Source organism: Phoxinus phoxinus (assembly GCF_949152265.1).
Source record: "Phoxinus phoxinus genome assembly, chromosome: 1".
Lineage (NCBI taxonomy): Eukaryota > Metazoa > Chordata > Actinopteri > Cypriniformes > Leuciscidae > Phoxinus > Phoxinus phoxinus.
This window is the reverse complement of record NC_136876.1, coordinates 29390421-29413312: the sequence shown is the minus strand read 5'-3', so window position 1 is coordinate 29413312 and position 22892 is coordinate 29390421. Positions and strand designations below refer to the sequence as shown.

Genomic DNA, 22892 nt, shown 5'->3' with positions numbered 1-22892 from the left:
CAGAGAACCCAAGTGCAGTTTATTACAAAGAAGATCAAACATGTAACAAAAATATGGCGTGGCATGAAAAATCTAAATCAAAACATGAACATGAACTTAGACGTAGACTAAGGGGGCTTTCACACTGGCAGTTTAGTTCAGAACAGGACACGGTTCGCATGAAAAATCGCTAATGTGAACGCTGTCATGCGGACCCGGGTGCTCACTGGGGTACCGAACCCGAGACTACCTGGAGGAGGTGGTCTGAGTTCGGTTGCTCTCGAACCGTGCCGCGGTTCGCGTGAATGTGAAAGCAACACGAACTCGGGTCCGCGCTTGTTCAGGAAGTAAAGTGACCTGCGCATGCGTTTTAGCTGATTATTATGTATTTAGTTAAATAAAACGCATGTAAGGGATGATAGTGTTGATGATTTACCTTGGATACGAGCGAGTGAGCCTGCAGTGTATTCGTGCATAGCATGTGGAATCAGGGCAACAAATTTGGAAATCCACTGTCTCAAAAGGAAAGCAGCATAAGGCCACCTTATGTGACACACACACAGTAAACTTGTGTTGTTCACTCAGCTGTGCATAATAACACAGAATTAATAAAAAAAACACAATATATATTGACCCACGTTCTGTTTTCTATCATGCGCCGTGGACGTTTGCGATGACGTAAGCTGCATGCAAACGCACCAGGGTTCGATAGAATCAAGTTGAGTGTGAAACCAGACCAACGCTGCAGGGGGCGCCGGGAACAATTGGGCCGGGCCGCAGCAAACAAGCCCAGTATAAAAGTCCCCTTACAAACAGTGGACTACAGGAAACAATGAACCAATGACAACATGAACACATCAGACAAGGGAACACATGGCAGGATCGCATGACTAACAGGGGATCACATGACAGACATGAAGCATGACATGAGACATAAACCAAAACCAAATCGTGACACTCCGTTTCTCTATCCTGCCATGTCAATAATGGAAATAAGGCTGATATTTGCTCACTTTTGTTTTTGTATTCTTTCCGTCTTCATCTCTTTTACTTTGTCTTACAATGTTTTTCAAGCGTTTTTTTCATCTAAAGTAGTATTTCCTCTCTTTTTTTATTATGTACTCCTGTAAGCCCAATTAGTGAGGTCGATGCTTTAAACAAATAATGTAGTAGATATCATTTAGCATTTTCATTAATAGTGGTTATTATTTTGCTTTCAAACTATCTATTTTTTAGGTGAATATAGCTTTGTCTCTGTTTAATGAGACACCAGATCTTATTTGTCTGAGCGTTCAAGTTTTGACATTTCTTTGGGGCAACCATGCTAAAAACATTTCTCTGAGAAAGACCTGAAGGCAAATTTATTTATACATCTAATCCAGATGGGACATTTAACAAAAGTCATTTGCAGTCTTTGTAAATACCATAGAAATATTAAATGTCACCCAAATACGCTGTCATCTGAACTACATTTGAACATAAACATAAAACTATATGCATGCAGCTTTTGAAACATAAAAGCATCTACTACCCTTGTGTAAAAGAAGTGTGTGCTTGTAGTGTACTTAAAATCTTAAAATATTTTCTTTTGAAAAACTGTGCTTGCCAATAATGTAATATTAATGAAATAAAAGTTAAGTGTACATTAAGAGAGTCAATTTCCATGACAGAAAGTTTAATTTAAGTACACATTTAAAAGGTCAAATTAAAAGTCTTACATTAAAGTTAAATTGAAATAATGTTTTAATTAACTTTTGTTGTGTTTCAAAGAAGCACACTTATCTTTATACACTTATAATTACAAGTATATTTAAATACATGACATACAAGTTTTAATAGAAATTACATTAAAGTATATTTTAGTTTACTATACATTCTTGTCAGTACATTCAACAGTACACTTTAACCAAATTTCAAAGACAATAGAAATTTTGAAATTACATATATAGGATGCATTTAGGTGTTTCAAAAAGCACTCTCACGTTCAGCTAATTGCATTGATCTAAATTTTATTTAATTGCTGTTAAAATGCAATTAAATGTCCAAAACCATACAGTTTTCACTTAAGTATATGCTTTTAAACTACACTATTCTAGTCTGGGAAAACCCTGACAAACTTCCGGCAAATTTGAGATTTGCTCTGCAAGTCCGTCTGGCCAAGTGCCCATTCAAGCCCGTTTCCAATTTTTCCAAATCGAGGCACCAATCACAAACGTCTATCCAATTGCGCCCAGAGACATTTGAGCAATGTCCGTTGGTGACGCCCCTTTGGAAATGGGCTGTGAATGAACCTTTCCCAAACCCACTCTGTTACAACTGAGAAGGGTCTGGTGTCAACCAGGCTAACACTATTCCGCAATAAGTTTTTAAAAGTATGCTAAAGTTTACATCTTTTTCACAATGTTATAGGCTAAAATTTAGCTTGGTCCGCATATTTTAAAACGGGGGAACAGCATCTTCCCGGTCCTCAGTCCATCTTTTTACAGAGGTGGAGGCCAAATGCAGCCATAATTGGACAAACATGACCTTATGACCGTCCGCTCAGTCATACAGTCAGATTAGCTTCTCTGGGAACAACAGCACAGCTGCAGGGAGCTCGTGCCGTCACTACGACAACACGAGAGATGTACCTTACGCAAGGGCCTGACACACAACACTGAAACCTGAAAGCAGGAAACTCATGATGTCACTCTGAGCCGTTTGAGCTCACGCACACACTCATTCTCCCTCTCTCACACACACACAAAAACAACATGCAGCAGTCTGGGGACTTCTTAGTTCAAGTTATACATACCTAATTAAAACAAGGAGGCAGCCAATTAGGTAGGAGACCTGATGACAGAATTAACATATCAAAGAGCAGAGGAATGAGGGAATGTGGAGAGGGAGAGGAAGAGAGATGCTGCAATTAAAAGGTCAAAAGAGGGAAGCAAAGAAATATATTGTGAGAGGTATAGATAGAGAAATGCATAAGGGTTTAGGCAGCACACACATCTAATATGACTTCCTCTTTGCTCTGATCTTGTGCCTCATGCGGTGCAGAACCCAGCAGGGTCTCAGCACCATTATTTAAAGAGGAGTGCTCAACACGCTCCACTTCTGAAGGGCGGAGGACGGCCGCATCTTCAGCCGCATACTAAAACATCAGTTCACAGAGACGCACTTGAGAGGCTGCGGCTGGGACTGTTTGAAATGAGCGAGAGCTTCCAGAGATTTCTGAGGCAGAAAATTAAACAGATGGCAAAATCACAAACAGAGGGCCTGCTTTCCCAGCTGTTTTCTCGTTCTTTTCTCAAGTCTTAAGTGGAACTATGTTTTCTCTCTCAAATCATGATCTTTCTTTTAGTATCTGTATAATCTTTTCTTCATATTTATAAGTGTCTCTATTTTCTTTCAGATTAAGAATACTAGTGTCAGTCCCTTTTGGAGGGCTAATTTCAGGGGCGGATTTTGGCGAGGTTGTGTCACGGATCTGTCTAAAGGCCCCTTCGGTTGAAATCGCGTTCCCCCTCCCCCTCCGCAGCTCTTCTGGCCTCCAAAAAGCCCGTATCTGGAAACTCATAGAGGGAGATATGAACTGTGTGTATGAAGGTTTTAGATCCTGTTGCTGTCTATCCCCAACAGATTTGTTATCTGAGCCTTCAAAGCCACTGTCAGTTAATTAAGATTTGACGCATGAACTCTTAACTCAATTGGGCTCGTTTATTAAAAACTGCTGTGTGCGGAATGGTGATAAGACTTTCTGGTGTTACGGAGATAATGCCATATTTTATATTTACTTTAGTGACCATCACTATGGTTACAGATGTTATCCCTGGCTATCTCAAGAATTGGAAAGGGGGCTACTTGATCATACAGACAGTTTTTGATAAGCTTGGGTTTGCAGTTACATGTACAGAATAATTTAGCAGTAACTGTTAACAAATTAGTAGTAGTCATCATTTAATCATCCTCTTATGTCATTACAAACCTTTATGAATTTCTTTCTCCTCTGGAACCCACACATACACACACACACAAAAAGATAATATATATATTATTATATATTGTTTTGGTTGATTTGAAAAGTCTTTTACATGTTTGATACATTTACATTAATGTTCAGGTGTAAGTTTACAGTTTGACACATTTACATTAATGTTCAGGTGTAAGTTTACAGTTTGACACATTTACATTAATGTTCAGGTGTAAGTTTACAGTTTGACACATTTGTCATTTTGCTTTGTATTACCTGTTTTACCATTTTTTCATTGACTAAAATGTTTCTATCAAAATAAACGGACTACAATTAATTAATGTGGTGTTATGAAATCTGCACCCCTTACACATGGAGTGCACATAAAACTGCATAGAAGAAAGAAATGGGGGAGGAAGAACAGAGGAGAAGAAAAGGGAACAGAGGGAGAAAGCCAGAAAGAAAGAGTCTCTTGTCCTGTGATCAGAGGCAGCTTGTCAGAGACTCCCTCGCCGACGCTTTAATGATTCCTCAAACGTCAGAAACAAACTCTGAAGATGATTATCATCTTTTCATCTGCTGTCTCTGGCCTCATTACTGGCACAGCGCTCTTGGTCAGCAGTGAGGATCGGGAGTAAGAGAAAGAAAGAGACCGAGCCACAGAGAGGAGTAAAAAGCAAAACATTTTGATCTATAATTTATTTCCAAAGCAATGCCTTTACTCAGCTCCTGAAACATATTAGGAACATGACTGGTTTATGATCATTATTTCAGCAAGGCACAATCTTTCAGTCTCCTCCCTCATGCTCTTATTCTTCTTACATGTTTATATTTTGCGGGCCTTGTTCTGTGGAAATCTTAGTGATGTTTGCTAAATGTTTGCTAAACATAATGAGAAATGTTTGATTTTCTCATTATTTGGGTTAGGGATTTGAATAGATATTAATATTGTATGTTGTTATGGATGTCTGCCGGACCATCAGACATTGAAGGAGGGACCTGAGCTATATGGACAAAGCTTCTTTCCGCATATAACCAGTCATAACCATTGCGGCGGATGTAAGATAAGGCCCTAACAGTTAATTGGCATGAAGGAGCCAGTTCCAATAACTACCCTAAAGAGATCTTTCTACAGACTCTGAAAAACACCAGGAGAAAGATTCTCAGGGTTCCTGATCACCGCTGTGAACATGCCAAGGTCCTGCTGCAGGGAGGCTTGAGGACTATGGATGTGAACAGAGCAATAAACTGCGATGTCCGAAGTAATGTAAGACGCCTAAGACAATGCTACAGGGACACAGGAAGGACAGTTAATCGTCCTTGCAGTGCCAAACCACGTTTAAACATGTTTCCTCCCAGACGTGTGTGAGAACTTTCAAGTGCCTTGGTGGAAGAGTGAGGTAACATCTCACAGCAAGAACGAGCAAATCTGGCTCAGTCCATGAAGATGAGATGCACTGTAGGACCTAAACCAGCTGGTGCCACACCACTGACTCAGACTCAGAATGGTGGCAATTCAATGTATTTTCATATCTCATATAGTAATAATAATTACAGTAGAATAATTAATATTGAGTATCTTGCATGTTAGACAATATTTCCAATTAAAAGGTTACAATCACAGCCAACACAGAATGAATCATCGCGCATTGCAGAACAGCTCACAGTAGTGCTGTTTCATCATTCGTTCCTGAATGAATCAAGTGTTTTGATCGAATGGGTGAATGATTTATTGACTCGCTCAACGATTAACATGTTTAGTGCCTGAATGAATTAGCGTTGACATATAAATTCAATTGTCATCACCTATTGGCATAACGATGTAATCTGCAAAAAGACTCACTGAAAAATTCCCACCTTTTAGCTCAATATAGTATATATCTCCCTTCTTACAATAAGTTCAACTGTATGTTAGATTTGTGAAGGAGATGTGCTGCTCTAGTGGACATTAGCTCCTTTTTCCTGTCAGCTGGAGTGTTATGGAGGATGTACTTGGGACAATCAGTCCCAGGTGAGCCTGATGTAAAGACCCTGTCCCCTGGGGCGCCCCACTCACCCATAATGGTTGCAGCTGGGTAGTAGACAGAGAATAATATCCATTTAAAGCACCCAGGTCACCGCACCATCTGGCCCTTTTGTGGAAGCAGAGAAGCCACTGTCCCAATGATACAAATAATTATTCTTACACAACTCTGCATTTATTCTCTGTTTGAGGTCTATTCTTTTGTGCCCAGTTTGTCAGTCACTATCCTTAACCATATGTATTTGAGATGAACAGCAATATTCTCTTAACCTTTTTAGCATTGTCAACCGCTTGTTAGGTGAAATTAGTTTAGTTCAGTCCACAACAGACAATTCAGTTTAATTCTACTATGGGTACAATGGTCACAAAGACGACAACTTAAAAACATACAAAATAATGTCTTAATGGAAATGATGAAAAGGTGGTGTGAAGTTTAGATGTAAGGTTTTGTCCGCCCCCAAAAAAATGTTAATGTTATAATTGACTTATTATAAAGTGTTATTTTAGTATTATTCACTATGTATGTATATACTATTTATTAATTAATTAGTTTGAAATAATATTATGAATTAGCTTTTATTTTATATTCAAAGTTTTAATTTAATAGTTATTGTATGTGTAATTAAAAAAGTATATATATTTCTATTTAGCTCTATCAAGGTTTTGTACCTGATTTACTTAAACTTATTTATTTTAGTTAGTTGCCAAAGCAACATTTTAAAATAAGTTTTCATGATAATATTAATGTTTATTTCATTTTAGCTTTATTCTAATTACTAATTCTTAATTTAGTTTTAGGGAACAATAGCAGTTCTAATCCTCGTGTTCCAGAACTGTGGGAAACAACATTTGTTGAGATTTTTTATTTATTTATTCATTTTCATATTATGAAAGTCAATGCGCACCAATACTGTTTGGTTACAAGCTGGGTGCAAAATACGGGAGGTCTCAAATTTTGTCAAAAAATTAATTAAAATTAAATATTTTATTGTCTCCATTGTTCATTTCGTTTACGAAAACTATGACGATTCCCCTGACTAAGACAAGATGATGAAAGACGACACCCACGTCATTAAACGATAACTGTGACTATATATCAACACATGCAATATCGTTGACAAAAAAAGACGAGACTGAAATGCGTTTAAAAAAAATTAAAACTTGACCAAACCCCAGATTTCAATAATTTTAACCCCAGTCAGAGCTTTTCTGTTACGAGAGCATATTTTCTACCCGGTCTTTTCAATAGTATCTGGCAACCATGCGTGCTCTTTCTACACTGTTGAAGAAGCGCTGATGATCTGAAAACACAGACAAGTAAGCTGGAGTTCCGAGATCTTCATTTGAGATTTTCTACTTAAATTAAAGTGTCATTCAGTCGGTCTGTGTTCTGTCACGAGCCGCTTGTGCTGTTTGTGTGACTAAATCTGCGAACAAAATGCAGACTGATATCACACACACCAAGATCGGTCATACTACTGGCTCTCATTTGCAAGTGCACTGATTGCATGCCAGTCTCCGATAGGCTATACTTGTCATTTATTCAGTTGATTGCTCTTGTAAATGCGCCAGATTAGTGCCAATAATTATAATGTGACTCATGTCTGCCTAATGCACAACTTTGCCTCTCCTTGTAATAAAACCCCCCTAAGCAAGATACTTTTTGGGACCTCCGTAAAACCCTGCGTCGGCCCTACACCCAGTAAAAACAGTGATGCAGCGATCCCTTGAATAGTTGTCCAATTTTCATGTGGATGGACTAAGGAATAATAATTAATTCATAATTATTTAGTTGTCTCTTCCTATAGTCTGTGGGCCAGTATTAACTGCAAAGACTGCACCTCTTCTGTGGCTAATATTAATTTTATAATGATCCTTTTCTGTTAAGTCAAGCAGCAAAAGTTAATAATGTGCAAATACTACTGGCCCATTTTGGGGTGAACTATGCAAGACTAGTCTTACATGTCTTAAATTGTTGCGTGTGTGTGTTGACATGTAGGCTATAGACTGATTGTCTTCGCTTGCATTCATGAAATATTGCAATGTTATAGGCCTACTGCATATTGAGAAAATGTAGATATTGCGCAATCAATCGGGAGATGGAGACCCACCCGAATATTGACGGGTATGTCGCACACTGGTTACAAGTATTCTTCACAATATCTTCTTTTGTGTTCCACAGAAGAAAGAAATTCATACAGGTTTGGAACAACATGAGGGTGAGTAAATAATGACAGAATTTTCATTTTTGGTGAACTGTCTCTTTAAAGGTCCTGTTCTTCATGATCCCATTTTTTTTACTTTAGCTAGTTTGTAATGTTGCTGTTAGAGCATAAATTGTTCCTGTAAAATTATAAAGCTCAAAGTTCAATGCCAAGCGAGATATTTTATTTAACAGAAGTCCCCTTTCAAAGCCGCGAACGGCCGGTTTGGACTACATCCCTCTACTTCCTGCTTTAATTACGTCACTAGAACAGTTTTTTGACTAACCTCCGCACACAGGAATACACAAAAAAAGGGGGCGTGGTCTTTTTGCGCTTCTACAGAGAAGAGGAAGAGTTGCGTTTGTAGAGTGTTTGTCGCCATGTCGTCGAGACGCTGTTATTTTCATCCCGGAGTCAAATCACCTTTGTTTGGCCATGTTTACAATAACACTGAGCGCATGCATCTCCACGTTATGGTAAGAGGCGTGACCTTTCCGGGCAACGTGCGCTAAGCTGCTGTTGAATCACAACACAGGATTTTTTTACACGCGAAACATGAACACATGTTATATTGCACACTGTAAACACAATAAAAGCTTCAAAACACAGGAAAAACGGGACATTTAAGAAATATCATTAGCTTATTATAAAACAATATAACGCAATGGGGAAAACAGGGATATTGTGTGTGTGTGTGTGTGTGTGTGTGTGTGTGTGTGTGTGTGTGTGTGTGTGTGTGTGTGTGTGTGTGTGTGTGTGTGTGTGTGTGTGTGTGTGTGTGTGTGTGTGTGTGTGTGTGTGTGTGTGTGTGTGTGTGTGTGTGTGTGTGCTAAACAAAAAAAAAGTGCAGTCAGAATAGTCAACAAGTAGAGGGAATACGAGGTCCTGGAGCTGACTGGAATAGAGAGCTAGAATAAGAGAGAAAGAGCACTAGAGTGAGATATGGGGAGTTATTCTTAGTGATAAATCAAATAGATGCTCTTGTGAATGTGACCAGAGGATTGAGTGCTCTTTAATATCCAACCCTGCTTATGCAAGCCCTCCAGATAGGTGCTCTGTGCCCTCTCACACTGAGCAGCGCCTCATGAACACACATGTACCCGCAGAGGTGTGCACAGCACTGTCTGACTCAGCCACCGTGTGAGCAAGGGTGTAGGTTTGGTTAACGTCAGTCAACCTGTGCAAATAGGTACAAATCCTGCAATCTTTATTTATTAAAGGGTTTTCCTCGCCATTTGGTAGGCATACTGTACAGTATGTGGGTTGTCACGTCTCTTTCAGCTAAATTTCAATTTCTCAGCAATCAGACACAATGCCATTCTAATAAGAGGTATTAGCTACCCTCGTAATGTCATGAGGCAAATATAATCATAAATGATTTATTTCATAAATCAATTTGATTAGAAAAAAAGAATTGAAATGTAAAGTCATCCTTTTGAAGCTCTAAAATGTGATCTGTAAAAAAAAAAAGCAACTTAGAACCAGTCACATTAAATTAGGTCCGTAATACTTGGAGAAAGTTATCCGTTAATATTTCCATTTATCATAATGGCAGTTGCTCAGTTGGTGCAAGACTTCCTGGAATATGCCATGTAAAATCTAGATTGAGGTATAATCATTGTTGAGACAATCACCTTTCGCATTTTAAATGGAGAGTTCTCTGACAAATACAAATTATATAAATTTTTCTGTGGATAATACATTTTGTGGATCTCACATTTTGAGAAATGTCTCAGTCTTTTCTTTTTTTCAACCAAATTTCCCCCCCTTTTTTCAATCAACCAACCAACATTTGGCATTTTTTTAATGATTGAAAGGCAAACCTTTTTTAATAGACAGTCGTTGTTCAGAAGCATTTATATCAATTACAGTTTTTTACAGTCACTAGGGCACATTTCTCAATAGGTCACTTTTTCAAAACTCTCCACACAGTGAGCACAACAGAAGTTTATGTGGGCTAAACTGTGGATCATTTATCATTGCTTCGGCACAAAATGCATTCAATGACTACATCTTTCAAATTACATTAATTATTTTCTCACTTCGACACAACAACCGCCAAAACTCTGTGTACCTACAGGCCAATTTGCACATGCTTACATACTGTTTTCAAAACTGTTAAACTTAAGTTCAAAACAATAACAGAATACAAAACTGTATACAACAGCATTTTGCCACATTTCTACAGTAATATTGTAATGAAATATATTTAAAATCTAAAAATTAATTGGACCAACCACAGCTGATTCCTATTGTATCTGTATCGGTGGATGGTGTGTAGACAAATGTTTGTACTTTGGAATTACTCTGTGCAAAAAAAAAAGAAGACATAAAATGTAGAAAGTATTGAAGCATACTGCATCATGTCTGATCTGATCATGTCATTCTAGTAACATATTGCAGTGAATTGTAAACAGTAGAGAGGTAGAAGAAAGAAAGCATTTACAGAGGAAAACATTGTACAAAGTTACCTGTTGTTAGTGTTTTTTAGGTCATTGTTTTGTGGGTGATAAAGTGTTTGTTGGCTGTCAACCTTTGCTTAGTGTTATGGGGGAATGTGTTGATCTGAGACAAGTATGAAGTGATTTGGTAGTTTTAGTGCATTTTGAATGTGAAATGAACTGCTGTGCCGAGCTGAAAATTGGTTAGGAGAACTGTGTGAAGAGTTTTGAAAAAGTGACTTAAGTATTGAGAAATATGCCCTAGCGACTGTAAAAAACTGTAAACAAGTCTTTAAATATCTAATAAACATTTAAAAAGTTTGATATAGCATATATCAGTTTTCGGACCACCATGCTCTTTAGGATATTGGCGTTGAAAACGGTATTGTATATTGAATTCAGTAGCTACAATAAATTACATTAAGTTAATATAACTCTAATTGCTACTGTTCCTATACCATCTCTACCAAAATCTACATTAATGCATATGAAAGATTTCATACAAGCACACACCCAGTTCACTGACTAACTCAGGCTTTTCTATTTGTGGGGGATGCAAATCGTGTCCAGTGTCCACGCACCAAACTTTTCAGAAACTTGCAAGCTCAAATCCACAGTGTGTTCTGCTGTTGGACTGTATCCAGTGGAAATAGCCAGATAGAATAAAACCACACACACAGCTCTCTGCAGGACAATCTGAATGTGGAATAAAATGTTTAATTCATAATTCACTATAAACACATATCCTTGTACAACAATTGACTCCACAGGGGATCGCTAAGAAACAATCCTCGGTAGGCTGTTCGAAAATGCATTCTGATTTTGTGTGTGTGTGTGTGTGTGTGTGTGTGTGTGTGTGTGTGTGTGTGTGTGTGTGTGTGTGTGTGTGTGTGTGTGTGTGTGTGTGTGTGTGTGTGTGTGTGTGGTGTGTGTGGTGTGTGTGGTGTGTGTGTGTGTGTGTGTGTGTGTGTGTGTGTGTGTGTGTGTGTGTGTGTGTGTGTGTGTGTGTGTGTGTGTGTGTGTGTGCTTCTGTGGTTCTTAAACCTGCCAGCTAGTTTGGTCGCTACTGTATTATTTGTTATCCCTGTCTTACTTCGCTCTCGCTGGCACGTTCCCCAGAGTACTGCCACTATGATGGAGACACTAGACTCACATTAACTCCAGGGTGAGTTAAGCAACTATGTCTGTGTGGGACCAACAAATCTCTTTTCCTCACTCACTTGTCCACCAAGTCCCTGCTCTCCCCATGCAGGGGGCCTTAGTTTTTTTAAAATATATATATAAGAGCCCAGATATCCTTGTAATCCTCCCTTCTCCTCTCCCCAACCTCCCTGGCTGCAACCTCCTGTAATTGAAAAATGGCAGGCGAGGAGATTAAGCGAGGCTTATCCCTCTGAGGTGTGTGTTTTATCGCGCAGCAGCAAACAGCAATCTCTCCTCCACCCTTGTCCACAGGAAACTTTTGCCTTCCTTTCTGTTCTCCCTCTTTCCTGCCTCCTTGCTCTCGTTTGCTCTGTTTGGCTCTGTAGCCATGCTAGTCTTTAGTCAAGAGTCTCTGTTAGCACTGTTGTCTCTGAATTCAAAATGCCTCTTTGTCTTTCGTACCCCCACCGCCCCATCAGTAAGGCTTAAGTTCCTGTTCGAGGACGTCAAACCTGAAATGTGTTCTTTTAAAGTCGGCATGAAAGGGAAGTTGCAATAGTATTTTCTTCCCTATTGTGACATATAGAAGAGTGAAACATGTAAATGTAGGGCGGGACTTGATTTTGTCCATTGGAAATTGTTTGAATCATTGGATGGTTATGGTTTGCAATTGCTGTGAGGTCATGTGAGTAACAGGATAACATTTAGCATTATATACCAGTTAGTTCTAGTCCTCCAATTTGATTGGCTGAGCGGTGTTCCTGGCAAACTGTAAGTGAGTATTAGTGTTAGGTCAAAATGGCAATATTGTGTCTAAAATTGTTGCTCATTATTAAAGAAGCAATGGTAGGAATCTTGAAACAGCGGGAAACTCTGTAGGCTATTTGTAAAAACTCTATATTTCACAAGATTCAAATTGGATTTGATCTTTTCACATGAAAACACAAAAATCAACCTGATCATGTTTGGATTCATCAATTAAAATGATTTCATTAAAATTGAAAAAATTGCTGTCTATGTAAACATAGCTAATGAGTAGGATGATTGGGTGGCCATGATGATGGACAGGCCGATGGGCAAGTTTGGTCAGGATGCCAAGACCCCTGCTCTTTTCGAAGGACAACCGAGGAAGATTTAATCCGAAGGATGGTGCTTTTTGACTGTATACTGTCCCCATTATTAAACTGGAGCATTAGGACCCACAAAGACCACATTGTGAACCCTCCAGCTGGATTCACTAACAGTTCTTCCAGCAGAAACCTTGTTTTCCTATCCAGGTTCTGACCAGGTTCAACCCTGTTTAGCTTCAGTGGGCGATCAGAAGAGAGCATTATTTCCTACGCAACAGTTTTTGGCTGACAGATGATAAAAATCCAGGAAAAAAAGGACCGAGACCAGCTGGCAAACCAGCTAAACAAGCAAAATTGGGCTTGGCAGGGGGACCTGTGAAAACCAGAAAAGACCAGTAAACCACCTCAGGCTATTTTTTCATTTTTCATTTTATGATTTAGAAGATTCTGACTGCTTCATATTATGTGCATTTCTTGAAGCATTTGGATCACCACAGCTGCAGCTCTTCTCCTCAAGCAGCGTGGGAATCAGATGCCACTCCCAAGTATTTTTTCTATTACACTTCAGATGATGTACTAGAAGGAAGTGGTTTTGCTACTAAGTGAGATAAAGAGAAAAGGAGAGATTAACTCTTTCCCCGCCATTGACAAGTTATCTCGTCTTTTAATAGAAAACACTTCCCTGTCATTGACGAGATTTTACGGCTTTATCACTGTTATATGGTAGGTGCGCTATTACAAATCTCCTGAACGAGTACAGTTTTCCAAGATCAAAACACGGGCAAAGAAGAAGCAGAAACGAGCGATCTCATATGTAAGCAGATGGATGCATTTGAAAAATAATGTAATCATTAACAATAAACAGCATAAAAATCAAAACGGTTACCGAGTGAAACGTCGACCTAGGAAGTGGTTAGGACTGTACAAGCTTTGGGGGTGTTGGTGGACTCAGGCCACATTTACACATAGCCGGGTATTTAGAGAAGCGAATATTTCCCCCCCTCCGTTTTCAATAATAACATCGTGCACACAACCCGCATAAATACGCCGTCGAGCGCCATCATAACTATGCCAAACCTATGGGCGGCAGTGTAGGGAGAAGGATAAAGCCATGCAAGCCAATCAGAATCCTCAGAATCAACAAGAGAGAACCTAAAACCCCGTTTCTCCCAGTTGACACGACAACGTATAACCGGCGTTTTCAGAAATCTCCACTTTGGCCGGAGTTTTTAGAAATAATCGTTTTCTGGGATAAAAACTGCGTTTTCGTGTAAATGACAGGCCAAAACGCAGAGATCTGCGTTTTCCCATCGTGTAAACGGGGCCTCAATCTACTCCATCTGTTTTGATTATTGTACTGAATCCAATCCAGATGTACAGTAGAAAACGAACAGTATTTATATTGTTTTTACCTCTTGTAACACAGCCATGTCCAAGTGATCTGAGGGCGCGGGCGCTTCCTTCTGTGTGACGTGTGCGCAGACTGGTGCATAGATATATATACCCTAGATGTCACATTAAAGACATTCGTTCCAATGAACTGCCGTAGCCAAGGCGACATCTAGTGTATACATATATGCACCAGTCTGTGCACACGTCACACACCAGGAAGCGCGCGCGCCCTCAGATCACTTGGACATGGTTTTGTTACAAGAGGTAAAAACTATATAAATACTGTTCGTTTCTCACACAAACCTCTCGTTTTGTGTCTTAGGCCATCAATGTGTACTTACATTTACGAGTCATTAAGTCATGTTTAATTTGGACTTCTCTGTGCATGCTCTTTGAGGTGGACCCCATAGACCTGTATGATATATTACTGTCAGACAACAACGGTTTGACCTAAAAATATCAAAATTAAAAATACTGTGGAAACAAAGACACCTACATCTTGGATGCCCTTGAGGTAAGCTAAAACATATCAAAAATTAATTTCAAAGTGAACTATCCCTTTAAGTTACCAATAATTTTCACAGTCACCATCGGCTCCTCCCTCACTCCCTAACTGCCTCCAACCTAAAAAATCCTCCTCCTCCAATGACAAGAGCTAACAAAACATAGCCAATGTGTTTCCATAGCCATATTGCTGCTTATGTTTGTGCGACATGTAAAACATAAAGGCATGAAGGACTTTGAATGGCTATATCTTACGCAATCTAGCAGATGCACTTGGTCCCTAATTCAGTGTCTAAATGATGGTGAATTCCTGCTGTCGGTGGAACTGCTCCAGCGGTTAACTCCATGGTGGCACTGGATGGGTTTGATGGGCAGTTGTGTAGGAGGTGTTTGCAGGATGGATTTTCACTGTCTGGCATCGTGCTCAAGGCTGTTTATTAAGCTGGTTGGTAAGAACATGCTGTTCTGGCTGTGGATTTCACATCGACTGTGCTCATGGTACATTGGAAGCAAGATTTGTATTGTTTGCTTGTTAATGTGGAGGAGAATATGGGGTTAAACATCAGAAGTAGGAGGGGCTTTGTTTGTGAGCTGTTACTGGAGAGAGATTATCTAATGACTGAAGATGTAGCATGTGGGTGGTATATTCCCTTGCCACATATACATGCACACACATACACATTTGATATTCTTTTATAACATGATCGGGGCTTTTCACTTGGATTGCTTTTACTGATTTAGGCTAATTATATTTTGTATCAACTACCCAATGAAACATTTTAGCATTTTCATCTGACCCACTCACAGACAGTTTTATAGGTATTAGTGAGGACCTCTCATATGCAATGATTTTCATACTTTTTTGTAGAATCACGGATCATATCTCACGATCTCATATAATCTCAAGCATGCTTTTCATTTACACCATTGTTTCTTTGGTAACCAAAGCAACAATGGAACAAGAGCAAAAAAATCTATACATTTGAAAAGCAGCACAAGTAAACTAATTCATGAACTTCATTTAACACGATCTAACTTTCACAGAAACATATTGACTTTAGAAATCAGATTTGAAGCGTTAGATTTATGAGCATTCCAAATGGTATACTTCAAATTCAAACGCTATTTGCGTGGATTTGCCTTCACAAGTATATCCAGAGAGGTCAGAAGTGATTAACTTGGCTTTTTTTGTCAGTGCTTACATTAGATCAAAAAGTCTGTGTTCGAGAATAAGAGACTCTTTCTGTGACCGAGTGAGTGTCAGTATTTAATTTGTTAAACAGTGCTTAATTTGTTTGTTTATGAGTAACCGCACCCACAGTGTCAGACCCTGTAGCAAAGCAATCTCAGTACGTACATTACCTCTAAGGCTTTATATGTTTTGCGACCTGATCCAAGACAGAAAGCTTGGAGCCGTTCGCACTCTCTGAAAAGGTCTCGCTTCATCCCTCACCTCAATCACGACAAACTCAATGCACATGACCAGCCATGGTCTTCTCACAAAGTCATTTAAACTCTCATGTTGGGCATTAAACCGATTCCTGGGGACTGTAAACTTTAATGTCAGGGTGTGTGTAGCAGTGGCTCTGCAGGTTTTATTGCAGATATTGTTGATTATGGGGGTGTGCGGCTCATACGGCAGCTCACGATCAGGGCAGACAGAGTAGATGAGTGGGGTTTGGCTGTCTCTCAGGAAAGGCACATACGCTAAGCTGACCCTGATGTCTAACATGACCCTGCTATTATTTTGCAGCTGCCTGTCTCAGCAGATGACAAAGCCGCCTTGACCTTTTCACTCAAAGTGTAAAATGTCCATGAATGACAAAAGTAAAAATCTCAGCCAACGAACAGGAAGTTAAGTAGGGTAGTCGCTCACTCGTGCAGTCTTATTTGGAGAAATATCACTGTACCATCAATACCAGTATACATTGCACGATAAATACAATGCGTACTATAGAGATGCATTTCATGAGATCAGGCTGTTTTTTCACAAATAATTCTTGTATGACTTCTAAAAACTTGGAATATAGAACACAAATAGATAATTTTATAACATTTTATAGTGCTTTTGTCTTTTAGCTGCAGCTTAAATATTAAGAAAATCTTTTGTGTCCCACGGCAAACAATTTTTTTTTTATGATTAAATGATGACGGAAGATTCATTCATTTAAAATTTTTAAGTTTTGCCTTGGGTAAAGTGATGGAATCCCTTGAAACAACTTGATTAAGGCACCAGAGTGACTTTTAGAATTTTTTACAAAAGTGACGAGAGTATCGTTGTTATTCGGTTTAATGTACAGTTCTACAGTTCAGTTTGTTTTTCTAAATTTTTATTCTCATTCGGTGCTTGACAAGTGTTCATTCTGGACTTTGGTCTTGTTGGGATGGAGACTCACTTTGGATGTTTCCTTCAGAGGGAACAAGAGACATACTGTAAGATGATTATGATTCAGCATCTGCTGGTCTTTCACTCCACATCTGTCATCTTTATGTCTCGTGATAAATGACAGCTCTGCACACTTTTAGTGTAGGCTATAGGCACGTTAATATGAAGCACGTGTGTGTGTGTGTGTGTGTGTGTGTGTGTGTGTGTGTGTGTGTGTGTGTGTGTGTGTGTGTGTGTGTGTGTGTGTGTGTGTGTGTGTGTGTGTGTGTGTGTGTGTGTGTGTGTGTGTGTGTGTGTGTGTGTGTGTGTGTGTGTGTGTGGTTGTGTGTGTGATCATCTAATACTAATAGCTCTCATCAGGCGAAATCAGGACAACGGAAAAATAGCTGTTTGCTTTACAGTAGTCATCAGAAATTTCCTCAGAGAATGATTTTTTTTTCTAGGCCAGTCTAGGCATGATTTTTTGTAATTCAGCCCATGACTGTTTGCGCACAATGCCAACATCCTGATCAGAGCGGCCTGTCATTGCTTGTGCTGAATGGCATCAGTCGTGTTACTCATTGCTCATCTGCTCTCTTTTCTTCTTATAGCTCTTCCTACTCTTACAGTCTCCCTTCTCTTCCTTTTTATGTTCCCTTTTTACACTGTCCTCCTTTCCTGTCCTCTTCCTGACATATTCTTCACTGGCCTACTTTGATGAGAGACCGAAATTCAAACTTTTTGTGCACTGTACCTGACCTGGGGCCAGTTGCATAAACATAGCCATTTTGTTAAGACTGTCTTGAGAACTAGTAATATGACCTACTAGCAGTTAGTTAGGGGTAATCTCATCTGTCTTACTTTTTAGTATTAAGTTAGACCAATCTTTCTTTTTATGTAGGCTATCTGACTTTAAAAAGTTATGAACAGTCTTAAAGAAACTAATTTGTAAGGCTAGTCTTAGCCGTTTATGCAACTGGCCCCTGAAGTTTGGACAGTGTCAGACATTTTGGTTCACAGTCCTACAGACTAACAGAAAAATTTGTACCTTTAGGGGTGTAACACCTGAACAGATTGTAGCTCTCAAAAGTACACCTGTGTGTTGGTTTTCTACCTTAATGTACCCTTAAAGGACTAATAAATAACTAATAAGAGCACAGCTTCGTGTGTGTGTGTAAGATGTTCCAACCCGATCTCACAGCAATTCGTACAAATTGTACGAGGTGGCTAATTCGTACCAATTCATACGACCTCAAATTCGTATGAATTCCTACGAATGACCTACACCTGACCCCGCCCCTAAACCTACCCATCACGTGGGTTTAGACAAATCGTATGAATGCGTACGAGTTAGCCACCTTTTAATCACTCGTACAAATTTGTACAAATTGGTCGTACAATAGCGTTGGATGCTCAGTTAAACTGTTGATACTAGCGTGTTTGATTTGAAACATAAGTATCTTGTTAGTTAGCGCTCACTTCATGTTTTGATCTTACTTGCCTCTTTCCATCTAGCCACAGACTCCAGACATTCTGACAACTTGTCATCATTAGCACAGGGGCTTGCTTGGGTTTGCCGGTACCATTTCAGGTTCGCATGTCAATAAGGATTGCGCACAAACATGACACCAATTTTGATGCAGGTCTAAAACGACCAAAAGTCTGTCAATCATGAAGTCATAAAGATAAGATATGCATCTTACCCCTTGTGCAATATTAAATGCACTTATTTGAACTATCTGTTCAAATCTGAACTATCTGTCTGCCTTTTTGACCCATTTAAGTACTTCATTGCATCTTTATGTGTCATTTCAAAAGATGGTTAAAAGTGAACTGCAGAATGTACAGACATGCATTTATGATAAACTAAAATATATTTGAATGTCAGTTCTATTGAAACTTGTACATCATGTATTTAAATATATTTGTAATAACACATTTGTTATGAATTTGCAATTTAATTCATTTAAAATATATTAACAAAATGTAACATTGCACAACACACTAAAGTTAAAATTATACCCTAATCAATTTCTTTACATGTGCTTAGCATGTCAACACACCAAAATGACTGTAGATGATTGTGGTTAATTAAAAATCTGTGTTAAAGTTTAATCTCTGACATTTAGTCAGTAGAAATGCAAGGAACAGTTTGAGTCCTTGGGCCCTATCTTGCACCCAGCGCAATTGACTTTGAACACCGACGCATGTATCATTCCTATTTTGCACCCGCGCACAGCGGACTTTTCCCTCCACAGACGCACGTCGGTAAATTAGGGAATGAACTTGCGCTCGCGGGGGCGGTTCAGCGCAAAGAGGAGGCGTGTTCCGGCGCAAAACTTCCATGGTGCTATTTTCCAGTTTTAGAAAGCAATTGCGCCATTGACCAGGAAAAAAACTGTCTAAAGACAGTGGCGCGTTGCGCGTTAGTGATATGGTATTTTAAGGGCGCGTGCTTGGCCATAATGTTAACGCGCATCCATTTTGATTCTCTAATATAAACAGATGCAGCAGTTTTCATTTTTGCAAATCATACATTATTACAAGGAAAAATATTAACACACGAGGGAAATCATTGTTGTGTGAAGATGTGAAAAAGATCTATCTAGATAAAAAAAATAAAAAAAATCTAGATTAGGCTACACATTTACTACCCAAAATATACGCCTGTTTAACCGAAGCTAATTTGGGTGGGTTTCTCCCATCATCCCCAATGTCACTTCTCTGTGTTTTACGGCCCTGACGAGAACGTCGGTCTCCTCGGCTGTGAACCGCTCCTGGCGTGCGCCGGCAAATCCGCCGTTATAATAGCGACCCGCCATGAAACAAGCGCGCCTGCTCTTAAAGGGAATGTGAGAGGACGCTCTGATTGGTTTATTTCACGTTACGCCCAAACCACACCTATGAATAATGAAGCTACTTCAGACCAACCCCTTTTAGATTTGCGTCGGGCGCAAGAGTCATTTTTCCCGCCGGGAAAATAGCAACAGCGCCGGGATCCGCCCACAAAGTTACTTGCGCTTTGCACTTTGACACTTGCGTTTCAGATCGTTAAAATAGGGCCCCTTATGTTTGATGTCTCATTAAAGACTTTAATAAACTGTACATTATATTCTCTTGTTTCAGTTTCTCTGTTCTGTCTCCCTTTCTTTCTTCCCCGCTCTGTCTGTGCTCTCTTTTCTTCTTTTTCTCCTCTATGCCTGAAGACAATCAGTGCCCTAGTTTATTAGCAGGTTTTCTACAATCCCCCCTGAATAAAAGAGACAAAACAATTCAATGATATGAGGGTGCAAAGCAGAAACACGCGGCAAGCTGTTTTCATGCACTCTGAATCAAGCTCAAGTTCAGCTCACTGGGCTTTCGGCTCAGATATGCTGCAGACGCATTTACACGCACAGTATTTCTGTGTGCTATGTTTAGAAGGCCTGTCCAATCAAACGTGAAGCTCTCTCCACTAAAAAGGTTATGAATATTGAACGCAGTTTACTCAGTCTTTAAAACAGTGGGTCCGCAACTCCCTATGGGTCCTTCGTTGTACTGCAGGGGATCTTTTAATATTTTTGTGGAAATCGTAATACATATTTATTAGGATTATTTCATAAATAGAAAGTTCGAAAGAACAGTCTTTCTTTGAAATAGAAATATTTTCTTTTTTTTTACATTATATACATAAATATTGTTACTCTTTTCAATTAAATGCAACCTTGCTAAATAATTTTTGAACAGTTAGTGTTAATGCAGGGCTGGTTGCAGATATTTGGAGGCCATAGGCAAAAATGATGTTGGAGTATTATTTGTGTTAGTGGTCAATATTATGTAAAGTGTCCTTGGATTATTATTAAAAGGCGTTATTTAAATTTCAAAAAATAACTATTATTATTACATAACAAAATGTCTTTACGGGACAATAAAGTAAAGCAGAATTTAGAATACAGACAGTGGGCCCTATCTTGCACCCAGCGCAATTGACTTTGAACACCGACGCATGTATCATTCCTATTTTGCACCCGCGCACAGCGGACTTTTCCCTCCACAGACGCACGTCGGTAAATTAGGGAATGAACTTGCGCTCGCGGGGGCGGTTCAGCGCAAAGAGGAGGCGTGTTCCGGCGCAAAACTTCCATGGTGCTATTTTCCAGTTTTAGAAAGCAATTGCGCCACTGACCAGGAAAAAAACAGTCTAAAGACAGTGGCGCGTTGCGCGTTAGTGATATGGTATTTTAAGGGCGCGTGCTTGGCCATAATGTTAACGCGCATCCACTTTGATTCTCTAATATAAACAGACGCAGCAGTTTTCATTTTTGCAAATCATACATTATTACAAGGAAAAATATTAACACACGAGGGAAATCATTGTTGTGTCCGTGAAGATGTGAACAAGGTCTATCTAGATTTAAAAAAAAAAAAAAATCTAGATTAGGCTACACATTTACCCAAATTATACGCCTGTTTAACCGAAGCTAATTTGGGTGGGTTTCTCCCATCATCCCCATTGTCACTTCTCTGTGTTTTACGGCCCTGACGAGAACGTCGGCTATGAACCGCTCCTGGCGTGCGCTGGCAAATCCGCCGTTATAATAGCAATCCGCCGTGGAACAAGCGCGCCGGCTCTTAAAGGGAATGTGAGAGGACGCTCTGATTGGTTTATTTCACGTTACGCCCAAACCACACCTATGAATAATGAAGCTACTTCAGACCAACCCCTTTTACATTTGCGCCAGGCGCAAGAGTCATTTGTCCCGCCGGGAAAATAGCAACAGCGCCGGGATCCGCCCACAAAGTTACTTGCGCTTTGCGCTTTGACACTTGCGTTTCAGATCGTTAAAATAGGGCCCAGTGTGTTTTCTCATTGACTTTGAAAGCAAACTTTTACTTAAGCATTTTGCTAGTCAGCTCCTGATGTAATGTCCTTATACGTGCAAATTCATAGTGTCAACTGTTCTCATGCTTTTTTAAATTCAAAATAATCGGGCAAATTATTATATATCCCAAAATGCCGCAGATCGATATAGCCCAGTTCCCTATCAAGGGAACTCCCGCTGCGTTTACGCTTGTGGGAACACCTCCGAGTGTTGCGTCATGAAGCACGTGTATAATCAGTCCAATGAAAGAGCGAGACGTCATAGGCGGGTGACGTCATAGACCAGGAAACTATAAAGCACCCCTGAACGCAGTGCGTGACAGCTTCTGTTTCTTCAGCAAAGCACTCTCTGAGTATCTGTGCTTGTCTTATATATTGTTGTCTGTCAAGTTGCAATATATATATATTATGGCAAAAAAGAGCAAGCAAGCATTTTGTTGTTCCCTGCCCACGTTATATCATGAGTGGGGACACACACATCAGCTTGTTTGGGAGTGGAGCATGCCAACAGTCAGTTCTTAAGGGGATTGACTGTGAGCATTGCGATAAGCTGTCCGTGAGGACGCTCCGCTCCCGCCGGGCGTTCCTCAAGGAGGTTCGGTTTGCGTTCCCCGAGGCGCGGGTTCCGCTGATGCCGAGGCGCGGCGGTGACTCGCATCGTGGGGTTTGCAAACGGATCTGACAGCAGGGGTTGAGACGGGCGCCGCCCTATCTCAGCTTTCACCTGCCAGATCCAGTGCCTTATCTCAGGGAGAAGCACGCGCTGCGTTTCTCCTCCCCGCGATGAGGCACTCATGCTGCGATTTTCCAGTTCCGAGGAATTGGTATCGTTAGTGTTTTGTTTAGAAAAAGAGAACAAAACAATAAAAAATATAATGAATAAGGCAGAGTTTTCAATAGTAAATAAATAAGTCAGCTCATAACTCTGTTGAATAAAGAGGAGCTTATAAAAGGA

The 22892-nt window shown here is 39.8% G+C and overlaps 1 protein-coding gene across 4 annotated transcripts in view; it reads left to right on the top strand.

Moving 5' to 3' along the window:
• The window catches only part of elfn2b (extracellular leucine-rich repeat and fibronectin type III domain containing 2b), a 97958-nt gene that overhangs the window by 46796 nt on the left and 28270 nt on the right, over positions 1 to 22892 (top strand). The window contains exon 3 of one of the 4 annotated variants that reach the window (XM_079618432.1): positions 8140 to 8176. The exons of the other annotated variants lie outside the window; for them this stretch is intronic. The gene's annotated coding sequence lies outside the window, so the exon portion shown is untranslated. The remainder of the gene's footprint in view (positions 1 to 8139; positions 8177 to 22892) is intronic. 4 annotated transcript variants of the gene reach the window in all.